Source organism: Macaca nemestrina, chromosome 7 (genome assembly GCF_043159975.1).
Source record: "Macaca nemestrina isolate mMacNem1 chromosome 7, mMacNem.hap1, whole genome shotgun sequence".
NCBI classification, from domain to species: domain Eukaryota; kingdom Metazoa; phylum Chordata; class Mammalia; order Primates; family Cercopithecidae; genus Macaca; species Macaca nemestrina.
The window spans coordinates 25,709,458-25,727,199 of record NC_092131.1 but is presented as its reverse complement, the minus strand read 5'-3'; positions in this window follow the sequence as shown (position 1 = coordinate 25,727,199).

Genomic DNA, 17,742 nt, shown 5'->3' with positions numbered 1-17,742 from the left:
GAACTTGTCCTCCAGGGCTTAAAGTGTAACCTTCAGAGACTTCTCTCAGTTAAAATTATGAATGGACAGCTTCCCAAAGTATGAAAGATAATGTGGCTATGGCTGGCATTACTAGCCATCTCGTGCAACCATTAATAGCTAGTAAATCTACTTCCCGGAAAAAAAGAAAAGGTTCTGATTTGTAGTGTTTGCCAATTTCCAGGGTGTAAATATTCTCATCCTGACCAATTTCTGCTACCTATGGTTTTAAAAATCACTTAAATTTTTCTAAATATTTGACAATTGAATTTTATGGTCCAGAAGTTTTGGGCATTGGTACATCACTTGTACAAGAAACTATGTTCAATCAGTAAATTAATTGAATAAAAATACACATCACTCATGCCAAGATTAGAATTAGTCAAATTGACTAGAAGAAGTTTAAGACTCCTAGAAAATATATATATATAAAAAACACACAATACACACACACATCGTCTCACACATACACACAATTACAAACTTGCTTAGGAAATAAATATTGCCATTTCATATAACACTGATAACAACCTCAGCTCTTTGCCCTTGGGAATTGCAAAGTCTGCAACAAGATCCCTGCTACTTTTTCAGCAACACAAAGTGTTCTCCAATGAAAGGATGTTTGAGAAAGCTGTAATTAGACTTGACAGGAGTTTAATATATTGAAGACCTAACATTGATTTAATTTTATATTTGCATTCATGATATATGCTTATACTCGATTTCCCTAACTGGGTCTGACACCTTTATTGGAATACTTGCAGCATAGACAAGAATGGCTTACATAAAATATGACAGCATGGTTTGGACCAGATGGAAGTTTTCTGACCTGATGTGATATGGCATCTGAGGAACTGATAACTGCTAGACTCAGTGTGCTCATTAACTGAATAGGAAACCATTACAGTCTTGAGATGAGCTGATCTGACCCTGATACCATGCACACCCTTCTCTCTTTATTCATGACAGAGTTGGAGCCATGTAGTTTAGAGAAACTGCTTATTATCTCAAGCTCCATGTCAACATAAAGCAGGTAAAATGGACAAGGGAATCACTGCTGACACATGGGAGTAGTGACACAGAGATTATTTTGACTAAAAGAAGAAATGATAAAGATTGGTATAAACATTATATCCCATATCTTTATGAACTTATTATAAACATAAAGCGCAATTAATTTTTCCTCAATAGTGCCCCCCTTTCTCTGTTTGGCCCTAGAAACTATAAAGTCAAGAAAATCAAATCAATATCCTTTTCTTTTACTTCTTACCTATTGTTTTGGTTCACTTGGCACATTTTCTGTCTTTATGGTTTTTACTGACTCTGAATTTCTGTAACTTTAAGACATCCTAACTGACATAGAAATCAACCACTACACAATATCTAAAGGAGGCTTATTATAGGATGTAGTTCTTGAGATGGGCTTAAATAATTATAATAGATGAATGTATTGAACTGTTGGAGAGGTTTTCTGAGGTTCGAAGACCTGCACAGTTTACCATTACCAGTTGAGGGGAATGTGTTTCCTAGTCCCATTTCTATTACTGTAACAGGACATCTCAGACTGAGTAATTTATGAAGAAAAAAAATTTCTTTTTACAGTTCTAGAGTCTGGGAAGTCCAAGAACATGGTTCCAGTATCTGGTGACGGCATGTTTGTTTTGTGGTGGAGGGCATCACATGGTGAGAAATTAAGATGTGTGTGTCACCTTAGGCCTCTCTTTCACCTCTTATAAGGCCACCAGTTCCATCATGGGGGTCCTGATGAACTTATCTAATCTTAATTAGTTCTCAAAGACCCCCAACTATAATCAGCATATGGGAGATTAAATTTCTAACACACAAAATTTGGGGGACATATTCAAACCACACCCATATGTAAGCAAATCAGGATAGATTTTTCCCAGAGAGGCCTTGCTTAGAGATAAATTCAAAGTTCATAGTAGTTGTGGTAGTAATACACAGCCTAAATGTTGTTAAGCTGTCCCTCTGAGATTTATTCCTAGAAGTCTCTATCTTTTGACAGATACCATCACTAGACCATATTGTTTGGCAAGTTGCTACCTGGTGGCCAGCAATTATACGTCTCTAAAAATACCCCAAGAAAATCAAACCTCTATAAAAACCTGTACCCTTCTCCAAATTATAGTCTGGTGCCAAGAATTATCAGATTATATACATCTAAATAATCAGGAATATTTGTTAAAATATACTGACATTATTTGGCTCTGGATCTTCACCCAAATCTCATGCTGAATTGTAATCTCCAATGTTGGGGGAGGGTCCTGGTGGGAGGTGATTGGATCACAGGGGCAGCTTTCCCCCTTGCTGTTCTTGTAATAGTGTGCGAGTTCTCACAAGATCTGGTTGTTTGAAAGTGTGTAGCACTTCCCCTTTGTCTCTCTCTCTCCCCCCTCCCCTACTGGCCATGTGAAGACATGCGTTTTTCCCCTTCACCTTCTGCCATTATTGTAAGTTTCCTGAGGCCTCCCCAGCCATGCCTCCTGTACAGACTGTGGAACTATGAGTCAATTAAACCTCTTTTCTTCATGAATTTCTCAGTTGTAGATAGCTGTTTATAGTAGTGTGAGAATGGATTAATACAGAAAGTTGGTACCAGAGATGTGGGGACATTGCCATAAAAATGCCTGAAAATGCGGAAGCCACTTTAAAAGTGGGTAACAGGCAGATGTTGGAACAGTTTGGAGGGCTCAGAAGAAGAGATGATGAGGGAAAGTTTGGAATTTCCTAGAGACATGTTAAATTGTTGTAACCAAAATGCTGATAGTGATGTGGACAGTGAAGTCCAGGCTGAGGAGTTCTCAGATGGAGATGAGGAACTTCTTGAGAAGTGGAGTAAAGGTCACTGTTGCTATGCTGTAGCAAAGAGACTGGTGGCATTGCACCCCTGCTGTAGGGATCTATTGAACTTTGAACTTGAGAGAGGTGATTGAGGGTATCTGTTGGAAGAATTTCTAAGAAGCAAAGCATTCAAGATGTGACCTGGCTGCTTCTAAAAGCCTAAGCTCATCTGTATAAACAAAGAAATGACCTGAAACTGGAACTTATATATAAAAGGGAAGCAAAGCATACAAGTTTGTAAATTTTTCAGCACAGTCATGTGACAGAAAAGAAAACTCATTTTCTGGGAAGAAATTTAATCCTATTGCAGAAATTTGCATAAGTAAGAGAAGCTGAATGTTAATAGCCAAGACAGTGAGGAAAATTCTTCCAAGGCATTTCAGGCATCTTCAGGGCAGCCCCTCCCATCACAAGCCTGGAAGCCTAGGGGAGAAAAATGTTTCTGTGGGCCAGGCCCAGGGCCCTGCTGCTCTGTGCAGCATCAGAGCATGGTGACCTGTATTCCAGCTGCTTCAGCTCCAGCCATGACTAAAGGGCCCCAGATACATCTCGGGCCACTGTTCCAGAGGGTGGACTACCACAGCCTTGGAAGGCACCAAGACCTCCACATGGTGTTAAGTCTGCGAGTGTGCAGAGGGCAAAAGTTGAGGTTTGAGAACTTCTGCCCAGATTTCAGAGTGTATTATTCCATTGTTATATTGCGATAAAGAACTGCCCAAGACTTGGTAATTTATAAAGAAAAGAAGATTAATTGACTCACAGTTCTGCAAGACTGGGAAGACCTCAGGAAGCTTACAATCATGGCAAAGGGCAAAGAAAAAGCAAGGTACCTTCTTCACAAGGTGGCAGAAAGAAGAAGAGCAAGCAGGGGGTATGCTAGATGTTTATAAAACCATCAGATCTTGTGATACTCACTATCATGAGAAGAGCATGGCAGAACCTTCCCCATAATCAGATTACCTCCACCTGGTTCCACCCTTGACATGTGGAGATTATAAGTATTATAATCTGAGATGAGATTTGGGTGGGGACAGAGCCAAACCATATTATTCTGCCCCTGGTCCCTTCCAAATCTCACATCCTTACATTTCAAAACACAATTATGCCTTTCCAACTGTCCCCCAAAATCTTAGCTCATTCCAGCATTAACCCAAAATTCAAGCCCAAAGTCTCATCTGAGACAAGGCAAATCCCTTTCACATATGAGCCTGTAAAATTGAAAGCAAGTTAGTTACTTCCTAGATACAATGGGGATAAAGGCATTGGGTAAATATAGCCATTCCAAATGGGAGAAATTGGCCAAAGCAAAGGGGCTATAGGCCCCATGCAAGTCCAAAATCCAACAGGGCAGACATTAAATCTTAAAGCTCTAAAATGATCTTCTTTGACCCCATGTCTCACATCTGGAGCATACTGATGCAAAGGGTGGGATCCCATGGCTTTGGGTAGCTCTGCCTCTGAGGCTTTGCAGGGTCCAGCTCAACTCCGAGTTGCTTTCACAAGCTGGCGTTGAGTGTATGTGGCTTTTCCAGGTGCACAGTGTAAGCGTCAGTGGTTCTACCATTCTGGAGTCTGGAGGACTGTGGCCTGATAAGAGGGTACATCCATCAACAGCTTGCACAGTGTATCTGTAAAAGTTGAGGCACTCAGTGCCAGCCTGTGAAAGCAGCCATGGTGACTATACCTTGCAGAGCCATAGGGGTAGAGCTCCCCAAGGCCTTAGGAGTCCACCTGTTGTATCAGTGTGGCCTGGATGTGAGACATGGAGTCAAAGGAGAATATTTTGGAGCCTTAAGATTATTATTATTATTATTTTTTGAGATGGAGTGTTGCTGTTATCGCCCAGGCTGGAGTGCAATGGTATGATCTCAGCTCACTGCAACCTCTGCCTTCTGGGTTCAAGCGATTCTCCTGCCTCAGCCTCCTGAGTAGCTGGGATTATAGGTGTCCAGCACCACGCCCAGCTAATTTTTGTATTTTTAGTAGAGACAGGGTTTCACCATGTTGGCCAGGCTGGTCTCAAACTCTTGACCTCAGGTGATCCACCTACCTCAGCCTCCTAAACTGCTGGGATTATAGGTGTGAGCCACTGTGCTTGGCCAAAGCTTTAAGATTTAATGACTGCCCTGCTGGGTTTCAGACTTTCATGGGGCCTATAGCCCCTTTGTTTTGGCCAATTTCTCCCATTTGGAATGGGAACATTTACCCAATGCCTGTATTCCCATTGTACCTTGGAAGTAACTAACTTGTTTTTAACTTTACAGGCCCACTAGGTTAAAGGGACTTGCCTTGTCTCAGATGAGACTTTGGACTTGGACTTTTGAGTTAATGCTGGAATGAGTTAAGACTTTGAGGGACTCTTGGGAAGGCATCCTTATATTTTAAAATATGAGAAGGATATGAGGTTTGGAGGGGCAGAATGATATGATTTGACTGTCCCCACCCAAATTTCATGTTGAATTGTAATCCCCAATGTGGGGTAAAAGACCTGGAAGGAGGTGATTGGATCATGGGGGAAGATTTCCCCTTTGCTGTTCTTATGTAGTAAGTGAGTTATCATGAGATCTGATCATTTGAAAGTGTGTAGCAATTCCGTCTTCTTTCTCTCTCCTGCCCCATGTGAAGATGTGCTTGCTTCCTCTTCACCTTCCGCCATGATGTAAGTTTCCTGAGCCCTCCCCAATCATGCCTCCTGTACAGCCTACAGAAAACTAAGTCAGTTAGACCTTTTTTTCTTCAGGTAGTTCTTTATAGCGGTGTGAAAATGGACTAATACATATAGGTTCCTCTAGGAATCCAACTATGGATGAAGGTAGAGAACTACTTATATTTTAACAAGCAATCTGGATAGTTCTTAAACATCCAGATATATTTTTAACCACATTTTAGTCATTACTTCTTAGACTTGATACATCCTTACTTATACAGTTTTCCTTTTACATCTCATTCCAATTTGATTATTTTAATCGCTGTTAGATCTATACATGGACATTTTTTTTCTAGCCATAACCAGAAGCTATTCACTGAGAAGGAAGTAAATAGTATATATACTTTTTATGTGTATATGTATATTTTATGTATATATATTCATATATCATATATAAAAATATATTCATAAAATATATATTTATGTATATATATTCATATATACACATATGTATGTATATGTCTGTTATGATACTGTTTAATATAAATGGGTCTGATCTTATAAACAGAAATACTCCATAGTTCTATTCTTCCATATTTCTAGATATGAACTATACAATGATATTTATAGATGAAGGTTTGAATGTTCATTTGAAATCCAGGAGAGTAACTGAGAGCAAGACTTGTTTGCTAGAGAATGGAGTAACATTATTTAGGGTGTAGATGCCTAAATTTGAAAACTCTGTGTTAATAATTTTTTAAAATGTTAAAGAAGAGTTTCATGCATTTTATTCATGCATTTTAATATTGATTTTTTAAGAAGGGTTTTTAAAAACATTTCTAAAGAATGATCTCTGAGCTTCCCACCAGGTTCACTCTCATGTTTTAGATGCTCTCATGCTGTGGATTTTATTTTTTGGCTTTATGATATTTTAATTTAAATGCCTCAAAAGATCTTATAGGGACATGCATGAGCATGGATATTTATAGATAAAAGGACATTTTATTTTCTCGTTTTATGGAATTTAATTACATATACTAACTTACTGGGGCTGCCATAACACTTACTTGCAGAGGAAAGAAGCATCCTCTGAAGCAGGGCTCAATTCCTTTGCATTTTTCCTTGGTCCTCAGATGAGGTGACAGGTTTTTCTTAACCAAATAGAATGCAGAGAACATGTGTCTATTTGTTTTATGTTTATAAGTTGCAAAGCTCTTCCTGAGACTGGAGCCTGGGTAACTGGTGCTGCACAAGAGAAATAGGACAGTTATTATTGCTCCAGCAGCATGAAACATCCTGGTTTGGATTGAGTGTTTATTATCAAGAAGATAAAGGGTGTTAGCAAAGAAACTACTAAAGGAAGTGTAAGCAATTTATTAAAGAGAATTTCAAGACTATCTCATATATTCATGTAGATTTTTCATACTATTGCAGTTCATTGTAAAAGATAACATCCACAGTAGAAATAATAATTTAGGGCCAGGCACAACTGAGTTAAAATTCTTACTCGTCTTTACATGATAGGTGACATTTGGTCATTAGAACCTCTCTTAAACTCAGAGTCCTTGTCTATAAAATAGGAATAAGCACAATTATATAGAAGATTAAAAACTAAATGAGTTGACATCTGTCTCAAGGGAGAAAGTCATTAATAGGAGAATGACTTTTGAACTTTTGATATAATGAATTGCATTGATTGACTTTCAAATTTGAAATAAACTTGCATTCCTGGGATAAACTCTTTATCTCGATGCATGTTCTTTTTTATACATTGCTGGATTTGATTTGCTAACATTCTGTTAAATATTTTTGCATCTATGTATATGAAGAATATCACTATGTAGCTTTCATATGTCTTTGTCTGGCTTGATTATCAGTGTAGTATTGACCTCATAACGTGAATTAAGAAATATTTCTCCCTTATTTTTATTAAAGTTTGGTCAGGATCAGCATAAGTTCTTTAAATTTTTTTTTTTTTTTAATATATATAATTCACCAGCGAAGCCACCTGGACCCACTTTTTTTCGGGAAAGTCTTACAAGTAATTTAATTTCTAAAATTGATATGGTAGTATTCAAATTTTTTATTTCTCTTGAATTAATATTGGAGTTTATCTCTCAAGGAGTTTTTCATATTCACATAAGGCAACTTTTTTGACATTAAAAATTTATAATATTCTCTTATTATCTTTGTAATGTCTGTGGGCTCTGTACTGATGTCTTCTTATTAATTTCCAATATTAGTAATGTGTATTTTATTAATTTCTTCTTTTATAGCTAAAGATTCAACTATATAAATTTTTCTTCCAGCTAAAGATTTCTCATTTTTAGTGATCTCAAAGATTCAGCTTTTTTCTAGGGGTGTTTACCTATTATATGTCCATTTTCTAGTTTATTTATTTCTCACTGATCTTTATTTTTTCTTTATCCTTAGTTTTGGGATTTTAAATTTTTCTCTCAGCATCTCACCTTCACTAGTTTGATTATGATGTGTCTAGGTTTGATCTTCTTTGAGATTATCCTACTTGGCATTTGTGAAGCTTCTTGATTAAATAAGTTACGCAATCCTAAGCCAAAATAACAAAGCTGGAGGCATCATGCTACCTGACTTCAAGCTATACTACAAGGCTACATTAACCAAAACAGCACGGTACTGTTACCAAAACAGAGATATAGACCAATGGAACAGAACAGAGCCCTCAGAAATAATACCAGACATCTACAGCCATCTGATCTTTGACAAACCTAGCAAAAACAAGAAATGGGGAAAAGATTCCCTATTTAATAAATGGTGCTGGGAAAATTGGCTAGCCATAAGTAGAAAGCTGAAACTGTATCCTTTCCTTACTCCTTATACGAAAATTAATTCAAGATGGATTAGAGACTTAAATGTTAGATCTAAAACCATAAAAACCCTAGAAGAAAACCTAGGTAAAATACCATTCAGGACGTAGGCACGGGCAAGGACTTCATGTCTAAAACACCAAAAGCAATGGCAACAAAAGCCAAAATTGACAAATGTGATCTAATTAAACTAAAGAGCTTCTGCACAGCAAAAGAAACTACCATCAGAGTGAACAGGCAACCTACAGAATGGGAGAAAATTTTTGCAATCTACTCATCTGACAAAGGGCTAATATCCAGAACCTATAAAGAGCTCAATCAAATTTACAAAAAAAAAAAAAAAAAAAAAAAAAACCATCAAAAAGTGGGCAAAGGATAGTTCTGAAAAGAAGACATTCATACAGCCAACAGACACATGAAACAATGCTCATCATCACTTGGCATCAGAGAAATACAAATCAAAACCACAATGAGATACCCTCTCACACCAGTTAGAATGGCAATCATTAAAAAATCAGGAAACTACAGGTGCTTGAGAGGATGTGGAGAAATAGGAACACTTTTACACTGTTGGTGGGATTGTAAACTAGTTCAACCCTGTGGAAAACAGTGTGGTGATTCCTCAAGGATCTAGAACTAGAAATAACATTTGACCCAGCCATCCCATTACTGGGGATATACCCAAAGGATTACAAGTCATGCTGCTATAAAGACACATGTACACGTATGTTTATTGTGGCACTATTCACAAAAGCAAAGACTTGGAATCAACCCAAATGTCTGTCAGTGACAGACTGGATTAAGAAAATGTGGCACATATACACCATGGAATACTATGCAGCCATAAAAAAGGATGAGTTTGTGTCCTTTGTAGGGACATGGATGCAGCTGGAAACCATCATTCTTAGCAAACTATCGCAAGAACAGAAAACCAAATACCACATGTTCTCACTCATAGGTGGGAATTGAATAATGAGATCACTTGGACACAGGAAGGGGATCATTTGGACACAGGAAGGGGAACATCACACACAGGGGACTATTGTGGGGAGGGGGGAGGGGGAAGGGATAGCATTAGGAGATATACCTAATGTAAATGATGAGTTGATGGGTGCAGCACATCAACAGGGCACATGTATACATATGTAACAAACCTGCACATTGTGCACATGTACCCTAGAACTTAAAGTATAATAAAAATAAAAAATAAAAAAAAAAGTTACAAGTTTTTGCTAAATCTGGTATAGTTTTGGACATTGTGCCTGAAAATATATATTTTTTTGTCTTTCATCTCCTTCTGGAAATCCAATTAAACATGTATCACAATTTCTGATATTGCCCTCATTTTCACTGGGCTTTTTGTTTGTCCTGCATGTGTGCATAGTTTAGAAGTCATCCAGGGATTCATGTAGAGCTTATCTCCACCTTTCTATGACTATCTTGCTCTCTGAGACTCTGTTATTTTTCTTCAATCCTTTCCTCTCTGTACTTCAAATTGAATCATTTTCTTTAGTATATCTTCAGTTCACAAAGTATTTTTTCAGTCATTTCAACGCTGCTATTGAGCTTGTATACTAAATTTTTTGCTTTTAGTTATGGTATTTTTCAGGGCTAGAATTCCTGCTTGGTTCTTTTGTATCATTTCAATTTCTCTCCTGAGATCATTATTGGTTCACTTATTATTAGCACATTTCTCTTTATCCTTGTGAACATGTTTTCTTTTAACTTTTAAAACGTATTTATAGTAGTGGCTTTGAGATCTTTTTCTCCTTTATCCAACATCTAGCCTTCTTTACGTGTATGTGTGATTATGATTTACATTTACTGGTTTGTTTGCATGTCTAGTAATTTTTGATAAAAAAACAGCCACCAGCTAATGTATTATAGTAATTCTTAAATCTGTTTTGTTTTTCTAAGAGTTGCTATTTTGTCCTTTTTTCATTTTAGTAGGTGATTCACTTTTCTGGTCTCAAAATGTGAAATCTGTTTCCTCTGTGACTTGTATCCACTGATGGCTCTGCTTACATTTTTTTTAACCTTGGTCTCTGCAGGTCAACTTTGTGCCTGTGTAGTTTTAGCAGGCAGTCAATGATTTAGACATAGGCTATGCTTAGACACCACAGGTAAGTAAATCTTCTATGCTCTACACCCTGAAATGTGTTTGAGGAATGCATCAAAAAATTCAGGAAATATTCAACTTTTTCTAAGGCTTCAATTTTCACTGGGCTTTTTGTGTGTCCTGCATGTGTACATAGTTTGGTAGTCATCCAGGGGTTCATGTAGAGCTTATCTCTCCCCTTCTATGACTATCTTACTTTTAAATACTGCCTTTGCAATTTCTAGTTTCTGTTTTGTTGACCTTGAACCAAACTATTACTTCTAGCCAGAGAAGCTGTGGCTTTCACTCCTTGTGCTGGGGAGGATGGGAACAATTGAGCATGGAAATACCACAAATTCACTGTTCTTAACCAATGCAGGAACAGTTTTTCGTAAAAATACAATTCTCAAGTTATTTCATGCATAAAAAAATTCTCAGACTCGTGATGTCTGAGGATAGCCTATGTCTAAATCATTGACTGACTGCTAAAACTACACAGGCACATTGTAGACCTCTAGGGACCAAGGTTAAAATAAAAAGGTATCAGAGTCATCAGTGGATACAAGTTGAAGGGGTGACGGATTTTACATTTTGAGACAAGAAAGAGAATCACCTACTAAAATGAAAACAACACAAAACAGCAACTCTTAGAAAAACAAAGCAGATCTAAGAATCATTATAACACATTAGCTAGTGCCTGGTTTTCTATAAAAAAATAACTAGACATGCAAAGAAATGAGTAAAAACTCATTTACATAAAAAAAGCACATACACAAAGAAACCCCGCATATTGGATAAAGGAGACAGAGACTTCAAAGCAACTACTGTACATATATTGCCTACCTTTGGTCGTTTTCAGTTCTTGTCATGATCATTCTGAATGATTTCAATGCATTTTATGTTTGCTTTCTGCTTAGCAAAATCATCTCACTCCTTCATCATGCTATTGACAAAAGCAGAGTTCTGTTTTTCAGAGTTTAAATGTGTACCAGCTTTGTTTGCTTGTTTGTTTTCTTGTTTATTTATTTTATTATACTTTAAGTTCTGGGATACATGTGCAGAACACGCAGGTTTGTTACATTGGTATACATGTGACTCGGTGGTTTGCTGCACCTATCAACCCATAATCTATATTAAGTATTTCTCCTAATGCTATCCCTCCTCTATTCCCCCAACCCCTGTCAAGTCCCAGTGTGTGATGTTCCCCTCACTGTGTCCGTGTGTCCTCATTGTCCAACTCCCACTTATGAGTGAGAACATGTGGTGTCTGGTTTTCTGCTCTTGTGTTAGCTTGCTGAGAATGATGGTTTCCAACTTCATCCATGTCCCTGCAAAGGACATGAACTCATCCTTTTTTATGGCTGCATAGTATTCTATGACATATATGTGCCACATTTTCCAGTTGCTAGAGGTTCTAAACTAGGCCCCTTAAAAGCTGGTAAAAATGTCTACCAGCTTTTAAAGAGCCTAGTTTAGAACCTCTAGCAACTGTCTTAGTGTCAGATAAATAACACACACTCGATAAACACAAACTCCCTTAATCCTTATATAAAGTATTGAATTTGAATATGGTCAGTTAAAAAATAGGACAGCCTTCTAACAAGTAATAAAAATATAACAATACCCACTTTGGATATAAGCAATGGCAAGATGTTATCGGAAAACTTGGATTTTTGAATAAATAGACTAAAAGGAATTGATTCAGTAGGTTAAAATGATTGCCACACCTGCGTATTGACCAAAGTTATTTACAGAGATATCAGTGGCAAAATACTACTGAGATTTATAAAAAAAAAAAAAATCATTTTTTAAATCATTTTACGTGAAGTTTCACGTAATCTATGAAGCAGAGCTTAATTATCTCCTTTTGGACATTATAGCTTATTCCTGGAAGAGAAGTTGCACTAAATTTCAACGCATCCTCACTTATCTGAGCAATCTTTAGTAAGACTTTGTTCCAGAAGGTGCCAAGTGTCTGAAATATTTTCTACTTAGTATTATAAAATACTAATTATTCAATATGACACCAAGCAAATTACTGTTGAGGAATCCTTATGAATAAATCAGCTATAGAGTAAAGATACTTAATACAGACATCCCAATCAAAACAATATAACTTGGAGATATGAATGAAAAGTCATTAAGGTTTATAAAAATGATGAAGAAAGCTCACATGATTGCCAGGATGGCTGCTGAGAGAAATCCTACTTAAAAAATTTGGAGACTTGCACAGTTTAAAAAAATCTTCGTTTAGAATTATCTGTTCTTTAGGGATTTTTATTGGAAGAGAGAAAAATTAATATACAAGATGACTTATATAATGGTCAAATTTAGAATGATGTAAGTACTGGCTGAAAGTCGCATTGGGTGGTCAAACCTTACAGTGCAGCCATCTGTTTCCCAGGTGGACACTATTTGTATCACTCTTTATATAGGGCTGTTAACCATTAAAGACTATTTTTCAATATTTGGTTATGTCAAAGACTTATTCAATTTATTTTAAGATTCTACTTTTGCAGTTAAAAAAATCATTTTAATGCCATTTATGAGAGCAAAACTCAGAAACAACCGAAATGTCCTACATTAGTGGATTGTATAAATTATGGTATATGTATTTAGGGACAACCATGTTGCTATTAAAATTATGTTGGAGGAAAACATTTAATAACAAGGAAAGATATTTATAATATATTAAGTATTAAAGCACACCACCAAATAATTTTGTAGAGAAGATAAAAAAAATCACTTAAAAATATATTTATGAATACATGATACAATATAATAATTATATATTAACACATTATATATTAATAAGTGTTATCCCTAGGTGGTACAATTTTATGTAATTTAATTTTTTATTTTCTAATAGATATTTTGTAAATATACCACAATGACCATAGATTTTCTTTTTGAGGGATTGGTGAGGTTCTTTATTGAGATTATACAATCAAACAAGGGAATTATGACTTCCATACTACATATTCTATTACAGTCATGTTGCATTCAGATGGATCTAGGAAAATGTATAAAAATATAATTTTGAATAGTGATAGTGCATAATATGTGACAGACAGCTCAAATGCTTACCATGTAGTAATAACACATTTAATCTCCCAAGCAATCCTAGGAGGAAGGTATTATAGTTACCTCCATTTAATGGATAGAAAAATAGAGGTGCCAAGATGATTATAAGTGTATTTTGAAATGAAGCATAAAGTGGAGAGCGAGAAAGTGAGAGACTGATGAATGGAGAGAGAGGAAGAAAGTGATGAGTATAAGTAAAAGAGGGTAGTTTTTTAAAAAATCTTGCATCTTGCAAAAGTTGTAAGGTAACAAAAAGACATTTTCTAAGTAAGAAAAAAAATCTATTCTTAAGAAAAGTCTGTTAAAAATGTCGTAACTCGCCGGGCGCGGTGGCTCAAGCCTGTAATCCCAGCACTTTGGGAGGCCGAGACGGGCGGATCACGAGGTCCGGAGATCGAGACCATCCTGGCTAACACCGTGAAACCCCGTCTCTACTAAAAATACAAAAAACTAGCCGGGCGAGGTGGCGGGCGCCTGTAGTCCCAGCTACTCCGGAGGCTGAGGCAGGAGAATGGCCTAAACCCGGGAGGCGGAGCTTGCAGTGAGCTGAGATCCGGCCACTGCACTCCAGCCCGGGCTACAGAGCAAGACTCCGTCTCAAAAAAAAAAAAAAAAAAAAAAAAAAAAAAAAAAAAAATGTCGTAACTCCCGAAATGTGGTATTTATTCTTTTGTGACATTTTATTTTTGTATTAAATGGAAAAGGTTAAATGAAGTGTATGCTAAGAAATATCTGTAGAGATGACCATTTACCTTATTTAACTGATAATTCTAATGAAAGAAATTTCTATAATGTTCCATAGTTATTAGTTTATTTCTGAACTTACTTTTTCCATGATATCCCTACCATATCTTTTCTAAGCATCATTGTGTACATTTGCTATTCTGTCCTGATAATAATCTCTTATGTTTCCTGGGTGGCAACATTATTAATGAAATATTTTATAATTCTATACAATTTGAGGTATTTTGGTTTAGCGTGTCATATTTTCTTGTTTTCTCAATGCCAAAGCAAGTGGTTTTTTTTTTTTTTTTTTTTTTTTTTTTTTAAGTTTAACATTGTAAATATGTTGATTCAACTGTTGGAACCAAGGCTGAAAATTTGAGAAAGACAATCAGCATGCACTAATTAATCACAATAAGATCAATTGGCTAAACTTTTTGTTTCTTTCACTCAAGAAACTGTTAATTCTGAGAGCAAAATAAATGTGTATTCTGTTATTTAGCATTTTTTTAATTTTGAAGAAAATTATTAGAAAACCTGCATGTTATGCACATGTACCCTAGAACTTAAAGTATAATAATAATAAATAAGTAAATAAATAAATAAAATCATAAATATTAATCACATTAAAAATAATATTCCATAATAAAAATCTCATCTCAATTTAATGTAAAAAAAATAAATAAAATATATTTCTATATATAAAAAAAAAGAAAATTATGAAAGTACTTTTAGGAAAACCATTCTGCATCCACCTGACATTAAACATGAAAATCTATTTTGAATGTGGATGCATTTTTCTTAGAAGTAGTATATGATCTAGTCCAAGTAACAAAGGCAGAGATTTAAGAAAATAGACATGAGAAGCTTTTCTTTTCTGCTCATTTCCTCTGGTAAAGCTAGAGTTTTAGAAACATGAAAATAAGACAGAATGTTTCTTTTGACTGTTTCAAATGTTTCTGAACATGCCTCTGTTTTAATCTCTTATATTGGATGATTCATTGTTCCCATTTGAATCTGGCACTTGATGAGTTATATAATTAGGAAAAGTGCATCTTGAGGTGTAAGGCAATGAGGAAAAATAAGCCAATGAGATTAAAATGTGCTTTAGAAACCAAGTCACTCTAGGAGTGCCTACTCAAATCTTAAAAGGGTGTAATTTTCCTCCTATATAAACATTAAGGAACATCTTTAAATATCGCATCATATCTTTGTCAAAAATCTGCCTTTGATGAAGAAAAGATGCTTCAGTTAGGTATGTTATTACTTACGTATTTGCTGTGTTTCTTCCTTCACCATTTCCCAAGTGGAATTGAAATCACATCGGTTAGTGTTGGAATTTGAAGTACATATAGCTTTAAAACATTGTAAAATGCACCACAAGCCTTTTAAAATGTTTGGGTACCCACCTGGTAATTAACATATAAATCACTATCTTAATTAGACTACCATCGAATGAAACATTTTTCAAAGTATATTCCTAAGTGTTTGGTGGGGGGTGGGGGGAGGGTAATTAGAATTATCAATTAAATTTTTTTCCAGGTTCCTGTTGCCTGGGAAAGACCTTATAAAAGCTGCCCTCCCTACTCTTTTTAATTCTTTAAAAGCTAAAAAGAGAAACAGAATTACGAGATAAGATCTAGTGTTCTCTGTGTTTAACCTATAAAAACTAACAAGAACTATTGATGACTTTATCTGTGGTATTGAAAACTGAATTGAATTGAATAGTCTTTACTGCTTGACAGGGAGAATAATGACCAAACACAAAAAGGAGATTTGTTTTTTTGTAAATTACGTAGTTTAGAACCTAGCTGTCAATTCCCACTTTGAAACTGCTTTTAATTCCTAGTTTGGATGCAAAGTCAGCCCCTGGGAATTTTTTTCTACAACTTTGTTCCCTAGTCTTTTTAACTTGATAGCTTTTTACCAGCAATATTTACCAGAAATACAGCTTTTATGGGCTGGTGTTTTGGTACATTGAGTGTGCCATACTCATCCAGGGATAAGAGGTCCTCAAACAATAGAAATATCTTAATTTCTTTCTTATATCTAATAATAATAATGATTGGACACGTAACTTGTGTCAGACATTGAGCTAAGGATTGTATAAACTTTACTTCATTTAATCTTCATCAGTAATGCACGAAGCAACTACCCTTGTTACAGATGGGGAAAATGAGCCCTGGGATACCTGCTAGAATGTCAAATGTCAGTGGCAGAGTTAAGATGGATCTGAATCTCAAAAAAATGCTATTAATCACCACTCCTGATGGCCTGCAACATTGCCATAGAATCAGGAAATAAATTCCTCCATTTTATATGAAAATGAAGACAATTTAATATCGTCTACTCATGACTTTTCAGAATGTCTTATTCTGGTTACAATCTCTTTAGCCATCTGGACACATCTCATTCATTTTATCACCGCAGTGCTCTCTCTGCTATTTGGTGAATCATCTACTTCCTCTTCCTTATGACTTCCTTCACTTCAAAGTTCCAACTTTTTGTTCAGAAACTCTCTGCAAAATAGTTTACTCCAGGTTTTCTCACCTGCAGATCATCCATTTTCTCAAGGCTGCTTAGTCTGACACTGCCTTTCCTTGCTTCTTATCCTCAGGCTATTTTATACCTAGAGACTAAAGATCAAAGTTGTAGACTGTTCCTTGATCTTCCTCTGTAGGATTTCTGTTTCAGCCTGTGTAAGATTATTGGAGAAAGAAAAATGGACTGTTACTTAAAGACACTTAAGGCAACTGACGAAAGGAAAGGGTAAGAGAGCCTTGAAATATACTAGTACTAAACTTAGTGGATAATTATCCATCACAGAATTTTAATACTGAAGAGGTGACAAAAAATCATGTAATCTTAGCACTCTTCTTTATAGATGATGAATCTGGAGGCCAGAGACAGTGACTAACTTGTCTAAGATTTCTGGGTTAGTTTGTGGAAAATTTAAGATAAACCTCTGGATGCAAATGTCCTGTCTATTATAGCACACAACTTACTTGTATTTTCACTGATTTTACACCATTTGTTTATTCATGTATCCATCCATCCTTCCAGACTGTAACTATAATTGAGGACATGTTCATCAAAGTCATGCTATGTGCATGTTATACGCACTTGGAACTTATGAGAGACGCCAGGAGCTTATGAGGTATGAGTATAACATGGTTGTCATTTTTAACAATATGGCAACTATACATGATCCAAGAAATAACTATAGAGAATTAACTGTATAGAAATAACTATATTGCAAATGTTAAGGTGTTAATTCACTGTGTTGCTTAATAAGCAACTTCATTAATGTGAGAAGAAAATAAAGCACTAACTTTTCATAGCACAACTTTTGTGACTTTCTACTTTATGAAGTCTACAGGAGGGTGAAACTAGAGGAAGACTAGCAGGTTCTTTGGCAGGAGGTACACAGTAGAAGCCCTTGAAGGAGATGTCTCTTGTCTGAGAGC